Source organism: Cryptomeria japonica, chromosome 2 (assembly GCF_030272615.1).
Source record: "Cryptomeria japonica chromosome 2, Sugi_1.0, whole genome shotgun sequence".
Taxonomy (NCBI): domain Eukaryota; kingdom Viridiplantae; phylum Streptophyta; class Pinopsida; order Cupressales; family Cupressaceae; genus Cryptomeria; species Cryptomeria japonica.
Genome location: NC_081406.1, coordinates 489,880,578 through 489,905,397, shown reverse-complemented (window position 1 = coordinate 489,905,397; position 24,820 = coordinate 489,880,578).

The following is a 24,820-nucleotide window of genomic DNA, read 5'->3' as shown; positions in this document are numbered from 1 at the left end:
CCTTCTTTTTCTTGTGAGACCATTCAAACATGTCAACCTTCATTCTTCAACAAAATCATTCCTACCTTAGTGCAACCAACATTAGAGTCGCGTCAACATTCTTTCAACCCAACATATCTATCATACCAATCATGTCAACCCAACATTCAAAGTATCTCTTTCAATCAAAATCAAACCCCTCTCAACCAAAATCAAACCCCATTCAATCAAAGTCCAAATCAAAATTCATATCAACCCAACATTCAAAGTATCTCTTTAAACCATAATCAAACCCCTCTCAACCAAAATCAAACCCCATTCAATCAAAGTCCAAATCAAAATTCACACCAACCCAACATTCAAAGTATCTCTTTCAACCAAAATCAAACCCCTGTCGACCAAAATCAAACTCCATTCAACCAAAGTCCAAATCAAAATTCACACCAACCCAACATTCAAACCTCTTTTAACCAAAATCAAACCCCATTCAATCAAAGTCCAAATCAAAATTCACACCAACCCAACATTCAAAGTACCTCTTTCAACCAAAGCCCAAATCAAAATTCATTCAACCAAAATCAAACCTTTTTCACCAAAAAATCATATTCAACCAAAACCAAATCCCATTCAACCAAAATCCAAATCAACCATATCTATCCACCATTTCATCATCCCTTGAAGTTACACAAGACCAATCCACGCTATCTTCATCCAATAACACAATCTCCCAAGGGATATCTATTATACAAATCCAACCTAATCCAAGTCATTATTCCGAAAGTCTCATTCAAAATCATTTCTCATCAAGTCAAAGTGTTGGAACCTTCAAAAAATCTCCCCTGCAAACTCCTTCTTCGTGTCAAGAGGATAATCCAAAATCAGAAGAAATCAATCATGAAATAAATCAAGATCAAGAACAAACCCTTTCATCCTACCCAATTTTTGATGAAGACTTCACCTATCAAAAATCTTATGATGATCCCCACATTCTTTTCTATTCCACTCATAATAACACCCTTATTTCTCAAGAGCAATATGTTCTTTCAAGTACTATCCAACATCCACCTCCTAAACAAGATCACATTATCATTTCTCCTAGTCTCCCTCATGATTCCAATACACATGTTGTTCATGAACCCCTTATCAATAAAATCAATAATTCAGATCATACTACACATGACAACTCGTCAACAATGGTATGTGCACCATCATCAAATGCCAATGTCATGACACAAACAAGCATGGCACCAGCTAATGAAATAAACACGCAAATTGTTACATCATCTTCTTCAAGCACAAGCATAACACCAGCTAATATGAACAACACCTAATTGGCTTTATCGTCCTCTTCAAGTGCATCAATAAAACAAGAATAGCACCCTCTCATGTCACAACTTCAGAACTAGAACCTATTTGCCTCATACACCCACACTTGATATATTGGGGGCAAGAGGATCTACCACAGTTGGATTGCTTTGAAAATCATAAGGCTATAGCTGAATTCATGGGTTCTAGAGCTAGATTTCCCTCTGATGATCCACAAAATACAAAAACTAAGGAAATCAACATTGGAGATACTGAACATGTACACTTAGTTGAGTCCTTATATCCTATTGGAAAAGATATCTTTATCCGACTATTCAAACAAACACCAATGAACTACCTACAGAAAACTACCTGACCCTATGAACAACTTGCACCTTAAACAATACTATATCTAAGGGTTGTGTTAGTTTAGGTTTCACTTTCCGCATTGCATATCGTTTTATTCAAATAATTGCATCACCTATAGTTTCTTTTTCAAGCACATCATATTCACAAATTTCATGACATACAATTTTTTGCATTGGCATATAGTAGCATCAATAAAACAAGGCAATTGTCCAAGTTTATCATTTGTTTGCATTCAAGAGAAACAAGGATCATATCATTTCTTATATATTCGGACATGAAGTCTTTGAGATCCTAAGGTCATTCATTTTTAACATTACCCTATGACAATGCTTTACTTATGGTTGGGTAGTGATTTCACTATTTGAGACTTGTTAACCCAAAATCTATCAATTTCTATATCTCAAACACATTAACAAAAGCTATAATTCATTCTAGACACCTAGTTGATCATATGACTAGTGAAAAATCTAAAATTCTACTTCAACACCGCTATAATTATCACACCCAAGTAGGTTTCATTACTTACAAGTCAAGGCAAGAAAATAAAAAGAAAAAGAGCTATGCCAAATATTCATCTCAAGGCAAAAGAAAAAATGATATATAACTGAAACATCACACATACAAAGTGCGACAAAAAGCTTGACTATGGGAACATGCGAGTAACTCTCCATAAGGGCTATGAAAGCCTGCTGGTAATGGAGCAATATTTGAGAAATTACAGTCTATAACCTCGTCAGAGCTCTAAAAGCTTGTTGGCAGCAAGGCTCTATTCAGGATGCTTTTGAAGTTAGGATAATCCATGTAGCTAGTCATATAGGATGCTAAGGATCTTTAGTGAACACAAGAGCATGAATTAACTCATTTGCACATACATGGGCAAAAGAAGATCAAAGTTTCAAGAACCAATGGGGAAGTTTTTTGCATCTCCATTTGTAAATCCTAGTCACTAAGTGTGTTAATTTGGATGTTCCAAGGGACCTTAAGGATTGATTGACCACTTATCTACTAAATGTTTTGTACCTTCAATACAATTGGTGTATTATGAAATGCTAAACAAACACGGTCATCCTTGTTTGAATAAGAAATGCATCTTCATCATGCATATTGCATTAACATAGGTCATGGCAAACATTCATTGTCTCCACATACATTCTACAAATCATTATGTCATACAGGTCTGCACACTGGGGGCATAGCTGAAAAAATCCTAAAAAGTATATAATGTCCTGAAAAAAATCAATCAAAAACATTCATATATAATCCACAAAATCCAAAAACATTCAGAACATGGTCCTAAGAAAATCAATAAAAAACATTCATATATAATCTAAAAAATAACAAAAACATTGAAAAAACAAAAAAATACCAAAAATATTCAGATAAAGTCCTGAAAAAATTTAAAAAACAAAAAATACAAAAATCATACAAAGTCCTGAAAAACAAATCATACCAAAAACATCATATATGCTCCTGAAAAAACATACCAAAAACATCAAAAAAGCTCTTGGAAGAGAACTAAAAATCGAAAATCAATCAATCAAAAAACTTGCAATAAAATGTCTCACAAGAAACAAATACCCTAGCAGATATCTAGCAAACGCTTCGCACGAAGTTAACAAAGGATATGACTATCCAGTCAAACATCTGCAATCAACTGATCAAATTGTGTTATCAATTGTATCATATCCATATCAAGTGATCATTATCTTTTCTTAAACAAAAGAGGATACACTTGAAATCAAACATGTCAGTCTTAAACGGGGTCCGCAACTTTCTGAGATCGGACATTATCAACCATCACATCAAGCAACTGAGAACGAAGGCACAAGGTCAGTATTTTTTATTGTTCTCAGATTTGTCTTCAATCCTACAATTCAAATTTTCAATTTCCCCCCTTTTCCCAAAATTCAAATTTCAAAATAAAATGGTTAGGTCATAAAACCCTAATTTTCAAAATTAATTGGATTTTGTGCAAATTTCAAATCAATTTCATTCCAATTCAGATTTCTAAACATTTTCCAAGGTATCCCTATCCATTAGGTTTGACCTTTTTCAAAATTGTAATTAAATTCCTTTTTCTCTTCAAAACCCTAATAGGGTCCTATTTTTACATTTGCACCTTCATTTCGCCCATCTAGAGGTCATAAAATCCGTCAATTTTTTGGGGTTAGCTTTAAAATCATCGTAATATTCATCCCCTGAAAATTTCAAAAAAATTTGGTCAAACTATGTGCGTTCCCGCCATAGTCCTCAATTTTTTTCCCAAAATTTTGGGAGACTGTTATGACTGTATTTAATAGCCTAAATCTAGAAAATTGGTTGATTTTGTCAATTTTTTATCCCTCTAAAATCAGAAATACCTCCAAAATTCAACATTTCAAATTTCAAGAAAAATTTTTAAATTAAGAGGTTAATTATAGTCTGCCTTGATTTTAAAATTAAGTGGTATTCCCTTGGCCCTAATTTTAAAATTTCAATTTCCTTTCATTTTTGAAAATTGTGTCAACCCCTTCCTCCAACAAAGTTCAAATTGTGTAATCCTTATTTTCTTAAATTTTACATTAATCAATCTTGTAAGCTTTGTTCCAAAATTCAAAATTCAAATTTTCCCTCTAGTGCATGTGTTTTACCACTATTAGTCCTACCTATCTTATCCCCATTAGACAAAGCATTAGAATTAAGGCTTCCCAAGGTGTAATTACCAACGAGGTGGAGCCTAATTTGGGTGACTTCTTTAATAAGGATCATGCTAATTCTTCCCATCCTATGTGCCTATTCACCCCATTGATGAATCTCATGATGAAGAAGAAGCTTTAACTAGGGTTTCTATAGATCAACTCTCAACATTCGACAATAAATTTGATAACTTTCAACAATGGATGTCCCAAGAATACCCTAATAGTGAAGCTCTTCCATTAATTGAAGGCCTTAAACACATGATTCAAAGTGATAAGAATGCAATTGATATATTGTGTGGCATTGCACATATTGTTGATTCTAATGTTATGCCTATCAAGAGTTGTGTCAAAACCCTAGGTTATTCACAACCTTCAACACAAGTCAATCTCTCATGCCCAAACTTTTTGGCAAAAACACAACATTTTTTTTAAACAATACTAAAACACTTGATGTTCTACTTTCAAAAGAGGAGATAACTTAATTAGTTTACACTAACGGTTAACTCTTCTATCATTAAGAATGGTTTCCTAAAGAGAGCGATAATTTATTTAATTTAATTAGGAGACTTAAGCCTTGTCTCAAATCTCCTAAACGGTTTAATAACAAATTAAATTTTAATTTACTTAACAATTGCATGGAATACCATTCTAAAACTGAAATATTTAACCCTATAAAGTCATCAGAACTTTATTAATTAATTAATTAATTTGCCCAAATAAATCCTCCAATTATATTAAGAGTTAATAATAATCCCTGGTAATATCTAGATAACTCCAAAATTCATCGAATTAACATTAATACAATTATTTGTATTAATAATAATTAATTAGGCAATTAATTTAAACGCCTCCAACGTCCTTAAATAACTATATTAAGTTGACTTGGAAATTAAATCTTCCTATAGATAAACATTAAAATTAAATCAACTCTTATAAATATAAATTAATCATATATAATTAAATTACCCCTGTAGACACCTAAAAATGTCTCATTAATCATGTACTAATTATTCATCTAATTGATTAAATAATTATTTAATTATTTAATTAAGTTAATTAATCATATTCTTCTAAATTCATATTTCCTCATCATCTTATTAATTATTCTATTTTGAATTCTATCATCATTTAATCATTTTAACCATTTTTTAATGTTAATTAAATATTTATTATTTAATTAATTCTGATTAATTCCCCAATTTAAATAATCTTTATTATTTAAATAAATTCATTCTCAATTTCTATCTCCAATCAATTAATCATTCAGCCCTTTTCTAAATATTAATTATTTATAATTGGATTTTTATTCCTTTAAAAAATTAATCTTTATTATTTAATTAAATTCTATTTCTAAAATAATTAAATAGTTTCTTAAATTATTTAATTAACTAATTAATTCTTCAAATCCCCAAATTCTAATTTCTCATTTCTTCTAATTATTTAATTTACTCATTTAATTTAATTAATTATTCTAATTCTTCTAATTTCATCTAGTTCTATTTCTTCTAATTTCTTCTAATTTCAAATACATGTGCATGATTTCAAAAATCAAATTGAAAATCAAAGTCAAGTTCTAAATATATTCAAATACTAAATTGAATTTAAAATAAATTCAATTATTTGAATTAAAATTGCATGTAAAGATTAAATTGAAAATCTAAGTCAAAGTTCAAGCACATGCTAAATTAATTAATTCAATCAATCAATTAATTAAATCAATTATCTCTTCAATCTCTATTTCTATCTTTTAGTTAGCTTTTTCTAAATAAAGCTCTCAATCAGTTTTCAATCAGTTAACTATTTCATCTTCTTTATTTCCTCCAATCATTCTTTTTCTTCTTTCAATTAGCTTTTTCTCAAACAGTTGACTCAATTAATCTATTCAATCTAGTCTATTTCACCTCCAAATCAATAGTTCAACTATCAACTAGCATGTGAGCTCACTTGAGTTCCACCTTTTGATCAATATATTCAATCTTTCAATCAATCCTCTTCAATAATCTATAAATTGAGCATTCAATCTCCATTTTCAACAATCACGAACTTCGAATCTTTGTGTAGGTTGTCAGTGCGATATCTGAGAGCCACCTTACCACAAAGAGGAGAAGAACAATGGAAGTCATATGCGATCATGGAATAGGGAGTTTTGATTAACATATATTACATTCCTATTTCTTAATTGTATTATTTCATTGGTTTATGTTTGGATTGCTTAGATAGTTAAGGGATTCATGATTTTCCTTATTTCCTATTTAGCAATGATGAATTTGGGCATAGCACAACCCCCTTAAAGGTTTCATTGACCTTTGAAATTTCAAAAACACAAAGATAAATGTTAATAAAAATTAAACACACACACACACACACACACACACACACACATATATAGTCAAACCAATAAAACCTCAATATTCTATTAAAAAAACAATTAACCCTTAATATAAATAACAAACCCCTTAAAAATTAAACTCCCCTAAAGCTTAAATAGTCATTTTCCAATAATATAATTTCCTCTTTAAATAAAAATGAACACACTAAGGCATTGTCAAATTGCGTTATTGAAAATGCGGTTTTGCCCCCATCATCTATATTTAAAATTCAAACCCCTTTCATATTATTGTATTCCTTTAAACCAATATAGGTTTTCTTAACTCTTTACACCTATCTATCTACTTTCCTTTTTTTTTTTTTACTATCCCTAAAATTTTGAATCATTCCCTAAGCCCTCTTTTATTGATGCCCTAACTGAATAAAATAGTTAGGGCATCCCATAACTTTTAACATTTCCATCTTTTTATTGCAAGGAAGATCAAAAATGGAGGGGCAAAGGCATGATACAGAGGCGGCGGTGGACAGCAGAGGAAGGTTGATTTCCATGCAGAGGTGCCGCCACGACAGAGAAGGGAAGGAGGGGGGTCGAGCCCCTTGCGATCCACCACAGTGGTGGCCATGCCGCCCACTATGAATCGCCCGTAGTGGCGGGTTTCATCTTGCCCACTGCAAATGGCCCACAGTGCATGAATGCCCGCTCATTGTGGTGCCCACAGGGAGGTAGATCCCTTAGCGGCGGGTGAGTGGGCCATGGCTCCCCACACCGCCGCTTCTTAATTTATATATTATTTTTTTATAAAAAATAAAATAACCCAGTTTCAAATATATATATATATATATATATAGATGAAACTCACTGTTTTATAACAGATTTAATTATTTTCAACAACCACATTAGTATTTCTTCATTTACATGCACTTGTATATATATGTACATATTTATATATTTAAACAATATTCTTCTACAAATGGAATTCCAGACACACATGTTATAGTAGCATTTATTTATTATAATATTGATATATGTGTATATTCCTTTATGAAAACACATACTCACTGTGTAAACACAGTGAACTTATTTTTCTTTATCTTTCTAGATTATATTATTACAACATCATGTTAATCTACATGGATTGTGTGAACTTGTATATATATTTACTGTGCAATGTATTTTTCCAGATTTACTAAATGTAGAGATTAATAGACATGTTGCAATGTATTTTTATTTTCAGATTTAGGATATTACTACTTAGTTTCATGAGTAATAACTGAACTTAATAACCAGATTTAAATACTAATCAGAATATAAGCAATTGAATAACTATCTATTCTCCTTTACATGTAATCTATTTTCTTTTATAAAGAAATTATGTAAACTGTAAATACATATTTATTTCTCTTTACTTCCACTTTTGCAAATGAATATATATACTCAATAGTTTAGAAATATTTATAAATAAGATGCATATAAAGTTTAAAGCTTTCGAGGATAGTTATTTGACAATATCTTAAATCTGAAACTCAATAACTTAATTCCTTTTAAGAAATAAAAACTTTCCAACTTTATTCCTTTCTATTAAAGAAGATTACAATAGAAAACCTATTTCTTTTATAATTATTTTCATTCTAGAAAATAATAAACTCACTAGCTTAATACATTCTTTTACTCATAGTCTTTGAATACTTTCTAATAAATACAAATATTTCTTTTTTTTAACCACTTTATAGTAGTAACAAGATTACAATTTCAAGCCTCTTACATTTCTACAAGAATGAGGGCTTGTTAAAATACATATTTTCAGAATTTCAAATGAATCTATTAGGAGGCTTTGCACATGGTCTAGGCTTTTCTCCATCTTTTATCCCAAACGAAAACCTACAATTAAAGCTTATAGTTTGTGACCATGGAAACTCACTTTCCAACATAGGCTTACATGAAGCCACCCTCGAGCTAGGAGAACCAACCTAAACGGGTTACAAACAAACTCAACCAAAAAGAAAGAAGAATGCAAACAACACATGAACTCCCAACCCAAGGATTTACAATGTCACTAAGTGACTAACTTTGTGGGGTGAAGGTGGACCAAGTATCTAAAGAATATCTATAAGAAAGAGGAACAAATGCCTTCACAAGGCTACCAAAATATAACCAACTCAAGTCACATACTTGACCCAAAACAAACCTTATGTCCCCCATGGCTTACAAGTCCATATCTCCCCTTATGACCCCCTTTGCATAAGCATAAAAATAATGCAGCAATGGTCCCATAACCCTTGTGTATCTCTCTCTTCCAAGAAGAGAGTCTCTACACTCATAGGTTGTCAAGCAGCCCTTCACCCCCAAGGCTACTCTACCCTCCCAAGGGTGATTATGGTCTTGAAACACCCATAACACATATAATCATACAACTCATAAAAACAAACACAAAGAAATAACTTCAAAATTCAACTTCACATATCAAATAAACAACAAAAGCTAAATACACAACATTATTTCATTCACATTAACAATGGTATTCAATATGCATGGAAGAATACTACCAACCTTTGATCATGCAAATGGTATGAGGAAGCTTGAAGGAGAGATACCCAATCCACTAGTCTTTTCTTCCCAAAAACAAAAAACAAAAACTTCTAAAACCAAATTTCCAACAAAACTCTAAGTCTCCAAGATTGGAGAGTGGGTGATTGAAATCCTAAGTTTGAATCCCTTCCCTAAGTAGACTCTTCTCACACTTTCCAACCTCTTCGAAAGGATGTGAGATCTCATAGGTTGGTCTTCCCAACCTCTTACATGCTTTCTAAAAATGGAAACTGAAAAAGGTAAGAGAAAGTGGGGAAGAGCAACTATCACATAAATGGAAGGTTGTCTAGCTAAGGAGAAATCCTCAAAAGTTGAATTTCGTCCATCTTGGAAAACTCAACTTTTGAGGTGACTTGAAAATCACATGTAAGTGGTCACATGGTTAAAATTGACCTTTACCCATAGGTATAACATATGGGCCTTAAAAAATGCCCTAAAACTAACCTTAGGAGTTAGTTTGACCCTCTAAAAACTCACCTAAATTTTACCTACGGGTCAAACTTGAGTTGACCATTCTAATGGCTCTCTAACCAAGGCTCTATTGAGACCATACTAAGATATTTTGAATAATGCATTGGTTATACAAATTCCCTCCAAGGGACATGTCATTGTCAACTCACTTCACAATACATGTGTCAAGTGACAAAAATAAAAATACACAATACTTTAATACGCATGGCAATGTCCCTTTTTGGAATTAAAAAATTTAACAAATACAAATTAAACACACATTCAAACATCCACATTTACAAATATAAACACGTTATATACGAGGTGTTGTCTCTCCAAATAGACAACCCCTAGCTTCACAAATGCGCATAGGTTTAGCTTGATTCTCCAAATAGTTTCCATGGTCACATGGATTAGTTTCCTACACATCTCATTTTGCACATTAGTAATCTCAAATAATCACATTCAATATTAATATATGGAAAGAATACAAATCAGACACTTTGCATACAATTTAACTCATAACAATCAAATTATCAATTATCCAATAGAATCCACATGAAGTAATTTACTCAATGGAATCATCATAATCATCATGAAATTCAATCATTCATAAGGCATGCATCCATGTTTTCTAACCTAATAATGAAGTACTGCAAATTCAGAAATAAATGGCATACATCATATCAATGTTATCCAATCACTGGTTCATATAGAATCTAAATCCCTAATGCATCAAAATGTGCACTGCAAGGTAAAATGATTCCATAACAAGGTTGAATTACTTTTCCCAATAATTCTTATGCGGCCATATACTCATTTGCAGCACCAATGTAATCATATAAAACAATTTCCAACTAGGCATGCACAACAACATCAACAATCTAAGTACTGAAATCAATCATAATATGGAATTACATCTTATCCACTAGTCTCATGAGGATCCTATTGCAAAAGGGTCTCATGACCGTGATGCATCAAGGTTCTATGTTGAAAGATAAGTCCATGACGAAAATGAAAGATACTCTTGTGATGGGTTCGGGATAGGACCCCAAACCCCTAACATATAAATGATACACAAGCAAATTACGTCTAATTATACCCCAAGGGGTCAACATTTACTAATTTATCCATCTAACATAGCCCATCCTATTGAATCATAGAACCTTTACATAGTGTACCAATCATCCATGCAAACTATTAATAAGGTCAACCATGGTCAAACTAGGTTAACCAAAGCTTGATCGGGGAGGGGCTCTACATCCTCCCCCGCTAGGGTTCAACTTACTCCTGGAAGTTGCATGACTAGGATACGAAGATAAGGACATAACATTCCCAACAATTCTTCTAAATTACTTTAAATCTTGTCTTGCCTACTTGGAAGATGCAATACTAAAATCAACATACTATCGTAACAGCTATTACCTCCATATGGTACTTAGCTTAGCATTTTTATTACATTTTCCTTCAATCTCAAGTAGGTGTTTACAAGTTCCACTTTACACATTCCTTAATTACTTTGATTTAATGCACCATCAAAATCAAATCAATACAACACATCATCATCTTCTATTATCTAGGTTACACACACTAGTTCACTTATTCAATTTCTAGGAGTCATATTTCGTTAAGGATTTGTTCAAAACATGTTTATCCTACTAAAATTCTCATCCATTGCATGTTAACAAGAAAATTGACATCATAACTTACTTTATCAAAAATGGATCTGCTTATTTTACATCAAGGTGCCTCATAAGGGTGTTAATTACATATTTGTTAAACCACCCTATGTGCATGATTTATTCCCACATCATAAGGAAACAAGGTATATTCAAGTTCAAGTTCTTCAAATCCGCCCATAAATAGGGTAGTTTTCTACCTCTAGGGCTTACAATATTTAGACATCTAGGCACAAAGGTTTAAGTTACATAGGTCACATTATTCACAACCCCAATATTAAGGTATATAAAAATCCCATTCTAAGGAAGTGATGGAAATAATTACACTTAATTTAGATAGAATCCATGTAATCATCTCCATGCATGTGCCAACACAACAAGTCTGCAATTTATTAACACTTTCACAATTTATTAGGTCTAGATCACACTTTTTGTTATTAATTTCCTTGCTTAGATTAATCGCAAGAGAGTTCCATCATAGAGGGTACTCTTTCCATTATCTTAATTTGATATAATACTTTTTATTTATCCCGTTTCCTAACTTCACTCCTTGCGGTATTCCCCTTGACACTCTATCAGAGGTTCAACGAATATGATAGACATTACACTGATCACATTACTAGGACTAGCTAAATCAAACATTCAAAATGACCACTTGACACCTTAAAAGATAGAAATAAAAGTTAAATTTTCCAAGTCCAATAAGAAAGAAGAAAAATGCCAGCAATTGAAAATATTAAAATTAGCAACATGGCAAGTGGCAAAACTCAAATGAAAAAAAACATTAATTTAGTGGTCCTTCCATCATAAGAAATATAAAAGAAAGTACTAGACCCAAGGTCACAATACACTATTCAAAAGACGATCAAAACATCGTCAAAATCCAACTCAAAAACAAGGTGACCATTTTAGCCACACTATAGGGAGTAACCGCAACACATCACCTAAGATCACACGTCCTGAGTGCGTCAGCGAGTGATTATTAGACTCTTAAGGCTATTAGATTATTTACATTTCTTTATTATCATGAAATATCTTATACACAAGAGATTACAATCATTATATAGATCATGTTCTATTTACATTCACGTGATTACTATAACAAGCAACACTTTACAATGAAAACCACTATCCACTTAGGATTATCAACAACCATAGTTATATTCTAATGGATGGTTGCACTAATTCTACCATCCTTCGTCCATTCTTCTTGGATTTCCATTCAATATCTTATTATATTAAATCTTGGTTCAATGATACATGGTAACTCATGCATCGACTCTTTTATGTCTCACTTACCAATGGGATCGATAGTTGGGTACAAAATCGATACTTGTATACTCAGAACCACTTAGGATTGTATAATGCAACCATATAATTTACTACTGACATCTTTGTTTCATAGCGCCTTTCACTAGCTCTTTACATATTCATATCTAATTATCGATTTGTTCCCATCAAGTAAGAGCATGATGCCAAATTACTACAATTATGGTTAAGAACAACCAAGGGTGGAATAATTATGAAGTACAATCAATAACGCTTGACAACTAATTCCTAGCCCACGCATACTATAATTCTTCTCTAAAGACGTGGAGATTTGACTTATTCTCAACTACTCCACTTATGAAACTATGGTAACAAGGGGGTGTGTGCTCAAGAAGTGACAAGAATAGAGATCAACACCATCCTTTTAATTAAATTTTGACTTTAAAAAATTATCATTTTCCATCTTGCTTCTTGTATATCTATTTGCTAGCTTACCACGACACAAGCATTTTTCGATCATCTTCAAGCCAAATAAAAAAAAATCACCTTATTATCATATTATCAAGTTATCCTATTACTACATAACATAAAGGTGTACAATAATTACTCTTGTCTTAAGACTCCCATAATTTTTAAGTTCTCCCTTAGCTAACCACATAAATAGGCTTCTTAGCATTGTACTCATAAATCCTTGCATTAGAACTATTTATGGTAAAAATGGAAACAACAACATTGAAAGACTAAATAGATTCAACCACAAAACCCTAGCCTAACAACAACAAGATCCACCATAACATATGAAGATTATCTAAGACAATGCAAATCAAATAAAATCACAAAGATTATACCATCACATGTCCAATAGGGTTTTGATCTCCATTATTTCTATCTCCATTGATCTTGCTTGATATATTTGCTCTCAGATTTTATGTTTGCACAAGAGCTCAACAAAGAACAAAAATGTGGTTGCAAGTAGGCTTCATCGCATGTGAAAATTTGAAAGCATAGTTGAGGGTTGATAATGAAGGAAGCATCTCCTTATATAGAAGACACTATAAGAAATGGAGGGATAAGATTGAGAGGTGTAAAAGATAAATGGTCGGCTAAGATTAGAGGGTAGGTAGAGAAAATAAGAAAATAATAATAGGGTAGGTAGTGTAGGAATTAAGAGATGAATGACATGTGTCATGGGTAGAAAAGGTTAATGAATTAATTAAATAAATAAAGATTCATTTAATTAATAGAGGAAGTGGGATCAATTAAATAAATATTTATAGAGGAAGTGGGATCAATTAAATAAATAAAATATTTATTTAATTTAGGAAAAAGGATCATTTAAATAAATAAATATATTTATTTAAATGAGAAATAAGGCTAGAAGAGGATAAATGAATTAATTAAATAAATAAAGATTTATTTAATTAATAGAAGAATTAGGCTTAAAATAATTAAATAAATAAAGATATTTATTTAATTAGACATGACAATTTTAGGTGTCTACATTTTGCCCCCTCTTTGAGATAATGCAGCTTGTCGCGTTGTTTCAAAGAAGATAAGATAAACTGATACAAAGTTTCCCCAAGATGGGAATGATATGCCCCCTCGAGAGATTGGATGAAAATGTCTAAAAAGATTGCAAACAATTCCTCGATAAGAAAGAAAGGCTAGAAAGGACTGACAAGATAGGATAGAGTGACAGAGTCACGGGATAAAGAAGACTGACTCGAGAGACTAGGGCTAGGGTAGTCTATAAGATAGACTACGAGGGGAAACATCCTCATTGTCATCCACACACCTAAGAGATCAGAGTGCAGAGAGAGCAAAGAGTAGTCAGCAGTGATGGCATTGGTGCACATATTTATTGCATTCGCCGATATCAGAGGCTAGTAGATGTAGGAGAGCCGATGAGTACCACAAAACCTCCTTGTACTTTGTTGCATTAATTTTTGTCGTAAATGCATGCTAGGTAGTGCAATAAATGTGCTTTAGGTAAGTTGCAAAAAATGTCAAGCGTGGTAAAAAATGCTAAGGGGCGTCTACGGTAGTGCCAGGTGCGTTTGGGTAGGCTAGGCACGTCTATGAAATGCAGGCACATTTGTGTCATGAATGCGCATTTATGTCTTCAAGGTCGAATTGATAGTTTTGTGATAAACATACGTTGTCGATTGGATAAGCTGCTGAGAGGATACACTCAAGCAAGTCCTCTAGGGAAGACTAGGATAGCAAATAGGGCTAGGATTGACAATTCTGTGATAGAACATACGTTGCCAATCAAGAAACTACTCAAGAGGATACACTCAAGCAGAGACCCTAGGATAGGATAGAGCAAGGCACTTTGTGATGAACAGGGAGTACCATAGATATTGACAATTTTGTGATAGAACATACATTGTCAATCGGATTAGGTTGGAATTCACAATTTTATGATAGAACATACGTTATAAGCTACTCAAGAGGATACACTCAGGTAGGTGCCCTAAAAGATAGGATCAAAGCAGCACTTTGTGATGAACAAGGAATGCTACTAGGATAGAAAGCAGCACTTTGTGATTAACAGGGAGTACCACTAGGATAAAAGAGCAACACTTTGTGATGAACAGGGAGTACCACTAGGATAGAGTGCCACATGATAGATATAAGCACTAGGATAAAAAGAAGCACTTTGTGATGAACAGGGAATGCCACTAGGATTGACACAGTTGATTTGCTTGACTATAGGAGGACCTACCTATGCTAGAGTCACGAGAGAGATTATCGTCAACTCAGAGTTTATAAGCAGAGCTGACATTCGAGGATAGAGCAGCAGTTGAGGTCATGGGAGTGCGATACATTCTGCATGTGCCTAAGTTTCAGGCGAACATGGGATTGCTGACTGTATTAGCTGAGAGATGGCACTCAAAGACTTGCATGTTTCATTTGTCGATGGGTGAGATGACAGTCACCTTCGAGGATGTGTATAGGATACTACGGATATCGATCGATGGGGAGTTAGTTCCTTACGATCAAGAAAGAGACACAGATGCACTGAGATGAGGGTTTCAGGATCCAGGACTGGAGATGAGGGTAGGACATGTAGTCTGGGATACCATGACAGTGACAAGATTGGCGCTATCGATGGTGCTGGTAGGAGTGATTAGTGGATTCTTCTATCCAAATAGGGCGACACGAGGGTTGGTTGTGGGATGGGGGAGGACTCTGGAGACATTGGTGACATAGCACACCAAGTTTGCATGGGGGTCGTGTCTGCTGGCACACTTGTATTATGAGTTGCATCAGTTTATGTATCACAGATCAACAGGATTAGGATGCGGAATGACATTGTTGCAGGTATGGTTATATGAGCATATTTCGGTTACATGGCCGATACACTTTAGAGGCAGGGGACATGGGTGCAATTATGTTCATTTGTATGATATGATCACTTCTCAGCCATGGATTGGGAGGCTAGAGTACTGGTGCAGGGTTATCGATGAGATAGACAGTGTGGTATGGAGGTCCTACTTAGACTGTGAGGAGTGGGAGGATGATGCAGTGGAGCTGTCGGATGTGTTCAGGAGTAGGTATTTGATAGGGAGGACACCATATGTGATTGAGAGGTAGTTGATAGACGAAGTATGCAAGCAGTTCGGTAGAATACAATGGATACCATGAGGGTCAAGGATGTTGTAGCGTCCTAAAATTGTGACACTTGCAATTTCGACTGCATTTGGGTCTTCACGATGGCGATGCAACGTTAAAACTGAATGGAGACCCCGAAACCTGCTTGTGACACCAGAAACTGCATTTTTCTGCACCTTGGCATGATCCCTCCTTGCACCCTACTGTCCCGGGAGGTGGGACCATGGCACCCAGTGCCCTGGTCCTTTAGGACCATGGCGCCCAGTGCCCTGGTCCCCCAGGACCATGGCGCCCAGCGCCCTAGTCCCTGGCCCTATTTTGGGCCCGGTCTCTTTTGGGCATCGGGTCTTTAAGTTTGCAATTCGGGAAATATTGTTTCCTGGTCGGCCTAAGGTCAAGAAAATCAGTCTATCAACCCTAATTGACAAGTATATAAACTACATTTCCTCTCTCAAAAAGGGAGGAGGACATATATGTGCAAAGACGCGGAAGCAATATTCAAACATTCAAACATTCAAGCATTCAAGTATTCCTTCAAGCAATTGAGCATTCTAAGTCTCCATTCAAGGCTAGGTGTTGCATTCAAGACAAGGATTCAACCATTGAAGAGGAGATCACATACAACATACAACATACTACATACATTACACCTTCACATGTAAGGATACAAACATTCTTACAACAAGGTATCAGTACTTGTTTACATTACAAACATTTACATTTACAGCATTCTCATTTCTTGGTTAATTCCATAACCGGGGTTTGACCTAAAGGCAAACCCCTCATCCCTAACCCCCCAATCGTCCTCTCTTTTTTGTGTGTAGGTTGTAGGTACACGGCTGTAATTGAAGATCTGAAATCCTTGTGCAGAGACGAACAGATCCACCTTCGTTTCACGGATTTTTCGGAGGACCGTGTGCACGCCGGGCGCCATCGTCCGGTCAACTTTCACTCAAATTTGCAGAACAGCACCGTCTCGACATTTTACTGCTAATTCCAGGTCCGCAGCTTCATCCCATATCCCTATCTCTGTTTATAAGCGAATATTTCCTACTTTACATGCATTCCTAGTTCAATCTTTCTATCTACATTTCTTTACAAAAGAGGGTATCCTTGATGTCTTAACCCTTGAAACTCATTTAGAATCCAATCTTGCATTGCGTGGGATTGGATCTTGTGGGTTTCAACCTCTCTTTTGAATGTAAAGTCTCTCCTAAGTGAAAACCATCAACCCTAGTGACCTCCCTTCTCTCTCCTTGGAGTTGGGGAGGGGAGAACAACTAGGGTTCGATTTGTTCTGCTTTACAGATGTATGCACAGACAGTGAGGGATCAAGTGCATTTGGGGACATTATTGTCTTATGATCAGCATTGACACAGATGGTAGAGATGGTTCCATGCCTTGGGATATATGGGCAGATGTAGAGGATGCAGTGATGGATGCAGAGTACACTACATATTGGGGAGATCATCCATTTCCACGACTGACGGATCCAAGGGATTCGATAGAGGGATACGGTGGAGGTGATGGAGATGATAGTGGGGATGGTAGAGGTAGGGGCCAATGGTAGAGATGGGGTGCAATGGCAGAGAGGAGAGTGACTCCGAGGAGAAAGGGTGGAGAGGAGAGACTAGCTCAGTAGTCTCATGTAGTGAGGGGTAGAGGTGGCTTGTCGTTACAGGTGCCAGTAGAACAAGTTCCTAGACAAGTATAGGCTCTTAGACATGTACAGGGATAGGAGCAGGGACAGGGATAGGACTAGCCAAAGGAGTAGCCACAAGGATAGGGTGAGGGGAGAGAGGAGCATGGGCTACTATCCTTGAGGGAGATCTACCAAGGATAGGTAGATGATATCCAAGATCTGGAGAGGAAGACAACTAGGCTCAGGAGTCAGCTGAGGAACACTGAGCAGGAGAGGGATCATTCTATTCAACACTATACAGAGGTTGAGACAGCACTGAGGGCAAGGAGGCTAATAGTAGAGGACACAGGAGCCGGATACGCCTATGTTCTGTGGGTAGGGGAGGAGATAGCCTAATGGAGAGACCTATACTATGGAGTAGTACCACCAGATCAGCGAGATAGGAGCTTTCGGAGACCATCACGAACTGCGATGACCTCTGGAGGGAGAGATAGGACACGGGCGTCTAGCGGTGGGGTTATGGGTCCTCCACCACCACCAGATAGAGGGGGCAGGGGTAGGAGAGCTGATCCTACGGGTCCTTCCAAGGCTTAGACTCCATCGAGGCCAGCCGGCTCCGAGGGAGGGAGTTCCTCATAGCCTTAAAGGGCCCCCTATGTATCAGTTTTGTACCATTTTGTATGATGATGTAGAAACCTTCGGGTAATTTTGTAGCCATATGTATTTTGACATCATTGTATCATGACACTTATGATTTTGATATATATATGAGATGATTCATCTTTGCGATAGCTATATGCATGTGTACCTATGTGATGTATCTATGTGATGCATGTATCTATGTGATGCTTATGATATGGATGAAAATATGTACATGATGCAATGCAATATTTTTGTTCTTTTATGTTTTTAATATGTTATGCATGATGCAAATGTGCATGTATGAAATGCAGATGAATATGATGAGGATGTAAAATGTGCTAACATGTGTTGTGTGTAGGATATGGTGCAATTGTGATATCTATATGTATGAAATGATAATATGTGGTAATGCAGGTGCAGACTACATGAAATGCAGATATGTTTGGAATGTCATTATACTCAACCAGGTGATAACAAGCTACGCAGACTCAAGAAGGACGATGGAGGTCAATCAAGAAAGGGGGATGGAAGATAGAAGATATGAAAGTGAAAGAGCTTCTTGTGCGTTATCATCATTGAGCTTTATTATGGTAAATAAGTTATGACAATCTAGATATATGTTCGACCCATAAAGTAATTGTACCTATTTGCATGGAGATCAGATAGTTGCAAACAAAGAATGTCCCAGTTCATACTAGACTCACAGTGTCCTCATATCCTTGGACAAGTCAAAGCATTACTAAGAGACAATCCACAGACAACAAAGAAAAATAAATAGGTGATGATACCCCATCCTCGCTTTTCTAGTCAAAGACATCCTGGAGATAAAATCTCTAATCAGAGACATCTCGGAAAAGCTAAAAGACATGTCACCAAAAGATAAAATCAAAAGAAAACCAAGACTCGACACCAACATCTACTATAGTCCTCAAGTTTAGTGTCTCTTGTCACTTGTATAAGTCTATTTGATTGTGGTCACAATGTTTACTTTTACAAAAGGATAGATAGCACTGAACCATAATATTGTCTGAACATGTTGAAAGATTTGATTTGTTGAAGCCCATTATTGTTGTTGTGTCTCATCTAAAACTGACTGAATCCATGCAACTCATACTTTATTACGGAGAAGATGAAACTTTATTGCGGATTGGCAATGCAAATGTTTCTTTATTGTGGATTGTGTGCGGATAGACTAAAGAAAATTGAAAGAAACTATACTCCTCAAAACATGTGATGCACTCAGTTCCACACCCATCACTAGACATAGGATTTGCCTTAGCCACATATGGGAGCTGATTTATTATGGATGAAAAGGTTGTGAGTGTGTGCAAAGTGAAAGGATGAGATTGAATCCTGAAGGAGGGAGGAGCAATGTCTCTACACATGGCGTCAGTGACCCGGTTTTCACCATGGTACTTGCCTAGGGCGCCACTGAAGTGGTTTTCACTGTTGGACGAATTTATTTCTCTTTACTTTTTTTAATTTTTTTTTCAATTTTTTTTATTGTGTCACAATGCGCCTATTTGCCAGGTTTTCACCAAGTAACAATTTTTTATTTTTATGATTTTTTTGTCTTTTTGGAATTTTTTTAATTTTTTTTGTAGTTTGATTTTTTTTTTTTTTTTTTGTATTTTTGAATTAGGATATGCTGAAGAGCTATGTGTAAAACCTGCGAAGGTGCATGTTCTTGATAGGATCCTCCAAAGGTTCTTCATCTGGTGTCGAGAGCTTATATGCACCGGATCCATAGACTGTTGTAATGACGTAAGGACCAAGCCAATTTGGTTCAAACTTGCCCTTCTTCTCTCTATCTTGTTGATTTTTAGGATTTTCTCTGAGAACTAAGTCACCCACCTCAAATGTGTGAGGCTTAACCTTATAATTGTAGCTGCATTGTTCCTTGACTGAATGATGTGTAGCTCGAGTGACTGTCTTCCTTGATGAATGACCTGAGATAGAATTACTAGTGTGTGGACTACATAGGCCCATATGCGTGTCACCTAAAGAAGTTTGGGCATCCCTGATAACAAAGTCCCTCAAGGAAGTTCCATTAAAGGTCCATTGATGTGATGTATCACCAGAAGGGAAAGGAGGGAAAGGATGTCCGAAACAAGTGGATGAGTTATGAAGGCTTGTGATTGCGAAAAGAAGTGAGAGTAGGATAGCATGATGGAGACTTAGGATCAACAAGTTTTTTTTTTTACTTAAAATTGTAGAACTTTTGCCCCTAGTTATTTTGATATTAGGAGAGATCATCTCTCGTTCTTGTTTCTTCATAGGATTTTTATCCTTGACTTTAATTTTTGCATAGTCCAATAGCTTTTTGATTTTGATTTGGTCCAAAGGACTTTTCTTTATTTTTTACTTTTAGATTTTTCTTTTCAAATCTTGATTGGTGATCCCCGATGAGTAAGGGCTTTTTTAATTCTTGTCGATCCAAGTCTGGGAGAGGAGTGGAAATGGAATGAGTGGATGAAATGGTAAGGCTATAGGATTTCTCAAGAGGGTTGGCGATACGCTCAATAGTATCTTCGCTGGAACCACTCTTAGGACTATTGATATCAAGAATTGCTTGCACCACTAGAGGAGATTTGCATTCAGACTTAGTAGCCAAAACACTAGGTGGTTCCCACCCAATTCCTTGGCATTGCAAATTATTTGTAGGTTATTATTGTTGATTGAATGTCTTAGGAGATAGTGGGAGTTGATCAACATGAAAGATATACTCACCACATCCCATGTCTTTAACCTTGAATTTTTCTTTGATCTCTGCTTGCGTTGACGTAGAAGCTTTCAAGGATTCTAGATCCACATATGTTGAAGAAGGAACAACTTCTTGATTGACTGGGATTGTTATTTCTGATCTAGGTCGCAGATTGTTGCAATGTATGAATGGGTTAGGATCACCATTAACTGTTACTTCAACTCCATTATGAATAAACTTAATGCATTGATGGTATGTTGAGGGAACAACTCTCATTTCATGAATCCATGGGCATCCCAAGAGTATGGTGTATGTGAGATCTAGATCAAGGACTTGACAAACCACATCCTTTGTAACCGACCGAACTCTGCGAGGTAAAGTGATTGTGCCCTTGGATGAGCACTCTTCATCATCATATGCCTTAATTGTGATTGCATGTGTAGAATTCATAGCCTTGTTTGAATATCCCAATTGTATTATTGTGTTCAAAGTACATATATTGAGACTAGCTCCTCCATCTATCAAGACTCATTTTATTTGATGTTTGTGTAGGAAGGATTCAATGTGTAAAGGTGCATTATGTGGTTGGCTTACAGAGGCGTCGTCAGCTTCAGTGAATGTAAGGGAATGTGGAACGGAAAGGTATCCTGCCATGGCTTGAAACTAGTCCATGTTCAGATCAGTGGGGACATAGTTTCTCTCAAAGTTTTATCAAGAATGTCTATATGTGCGGGGGATATACGTAAAAGTTCAAGGATGGAGATAAGCGTGATTGTCTTCCCTAAGTGTTCTACAAGGTCATACATAGGTTTGGTTGATGAGGAAGTGATGTTTTTAGCTGGAGCACCTTGCAAAGTGAATTTACCTTGACGAGTTGTAACATTACATTCAAAGGTAGGTTCAGAACAAGATCCAATGCCTTTTAGGACAACCTTGGGTCTTTGGGTAGAATTTTCAGGTGTTTTGTCTTTGATGATAATGGTAGAGACATAGTTGCCCATCGAAATGTGATTGACAGTTGAATCATAGTTATAGGATGCTTTGGTATAGTTGGTCTACTCATCTGTGGCTTTAGATTTTCCCTTGTCATGTTTAGGGAATGGTTCTTTAAACATCTCATGTTCTTGATTGGATGAATGTCCTTCGATCTCAATGTCACCTCTATCAATAAGATCTTGTATGATGTTCTTCAAACGATGACAATTTCCTATTTTATGTCCCTTGCACTTATGATATTCACAGTATTCATCATCATTCCACCAATTTGGTTTGACCTTTGATTCGTGTGGAGGATTGCCGAGAATTATTATGATCTTGTTTGCCACTAGCTTCTTGAAAGATGATTCAAGTGGTTCTCCCAATGGAGTGTATTTCCTTCATGGTTTGGAAGTTGTTTGAGTATTCACCTGGTTGTTTGTAGAACTTGATCCAAAAAGAATGATTTTGGGTCTCACTGTGTTAGCATTGACAACACCATCATTTACTGTGTTCTTGTTCTTGTTCCAAAATTGTGGCTTGTCTTTTCCTTTAAAGTCCTCTTTGTTTTCTTTGAATATCTTAATGACTCCTTGTTTAATTAAGACCTTCTCTGTTGCTAAGCCTTTCTCAATGACGTCCTTGAAAGTGGACAAACAAGCTTTTCTTATATCATAATCAATGTCTTTGTTGACATTATGGGTGAACATCTCTACCATTTGTTTTTGTGGAATTTCACAAGAGCATCTATTGGCTAAATTCCTCCATCTTTGTAACAATGATGAAAATGACTCCCCATCCTTTTGCTTAGTGTTGCACAGAGTAGTGATTGATATGTCTATCTCTATGTTGTATGAGAAATGTTGGATAAAAGCCTCTGCTAGATCACCCCAATTCCAGGTGGGAGTTGGGAGAACCATTCCATAGCTTGATCACCTAAGCTTTGTGGGAATAATCTCATCAAATATGTCTCTTCTGCTGCTACCTCAATGCAAGCTGTGAAAAATTGTCTTATATCTGCCTCAGGATCTCCTTTGCCTCTGTACTTATCAAACTTAGGTGTCATGAAATGTGTAGGAAAAGGAGGCATTGGAATGCTTTTGTCAAATGGATAGGGACATATGTCTCTCATTGTGTAAGTTGGCTTCAGTGTATTTATGTCCTCCATTTTCTTTTGTAAGTCCTTAATTTGTTGCTCCAAATAGTTCTTAGGTGGAGACCGACTTCATGGACCATATCCGATGCCTGAGGCACCGGGTGGAGGAGGAGCATGTTGCATATATGGATGATACTGATCATACACCTGTTCATATGGAGAGGTCTATAACGATGTTGTGTATATGCACCACTTGGCATAGAGTCATGATGAGGAATGGAATATTTGTTTTGTCCATGTATACCATACTCTACAGGCATGTCATGAGTTTGTTCTAATGTGTTGCCCCCAAATTGGACGCAGGGTTTCCTTGTGTTCAAATTTTGAACATTCCTTTGGATATCCAATTGCTTTGGTGGTTGGTCCTTAGCATTGGCATATGATTGAGTATATTTTCTGCATAAGACTTCCATAATGGCCTGCGAAGGTGAGTATCATATGCTTGACCATGTGTATGTGGGACCTCAGGTTTTTGAAACAAAGATGATGATGATTCAAGCACCATATGTGGTCCTCTATTGCCTCCACTACTAGGCCTCCTTTGATCCATGTTGAGGTGAGGTTGTTGCAAAGGTTGATTTTCCATTATTTAAGACGTTTTAAAATCATGAGAGATCTTGGTTCCACTTTGTGCCATCACTTGTAAGAAATATTGTCTATCTCTCCTCATTGTTTCCTCAACCAATTGATTGAAATGGGGATCCATAATGAAGTCTTCCACTTCTACTGAATGTACAAAAAATTTGTCCATATTGTCATTGTGTGTATCATTATTGTTTGTGTTATCCATGTTCTCAACATTTTGAATGTTTCTATAAGTGTCCATGTTAGGTACAATGTACTATGATCAGAATTGAAAAAGACATCATTGTCATACTCATAGGCCCTCATGTTTGCGGACTCTTGAGCCTCTTTAGCTTCTCTCCTAGATTTTTGGGAACGCGTTTCAACCATGAACTAGGTCTTGACTAAGATGTTTGAGACTAGATGAAAATGGAAAGAGTATGGAAGACCAACAGTTGGATAGAATGTAAATGAATCTGAAGTGTACTTGCAATGTCCAAAGTGTAAGACCAAGTATGTATGTAGTAGAGTAGGTGTGGCTTCCAAAGAGATGATAGTTTCTCTTGATGAGGTAAGTTGACCTTGACTCTAAGTAAGACCAAATGAGACCCAAAGGTGATAGACCTTGATGAGGGACCACTTAGCAAAATGTTGTTGTATGTACTGTGTTGACAAAGTAAGATGAGGACAAGCAAGTGACCTTTTGACTCAATTTTAGACAAATGCGAGTGTAATGCAAGGTGTAAAGCAATGATGGACTTTGTGAGACCCAAAATAGGCTGAATTCTAGATGAAAACCCAAAGAGATAACCTTGGAAGCTCAATAAGTCTAAAACTGAATGCTCTTGTTTGCTGGACTGTAAATTTTTCCAATT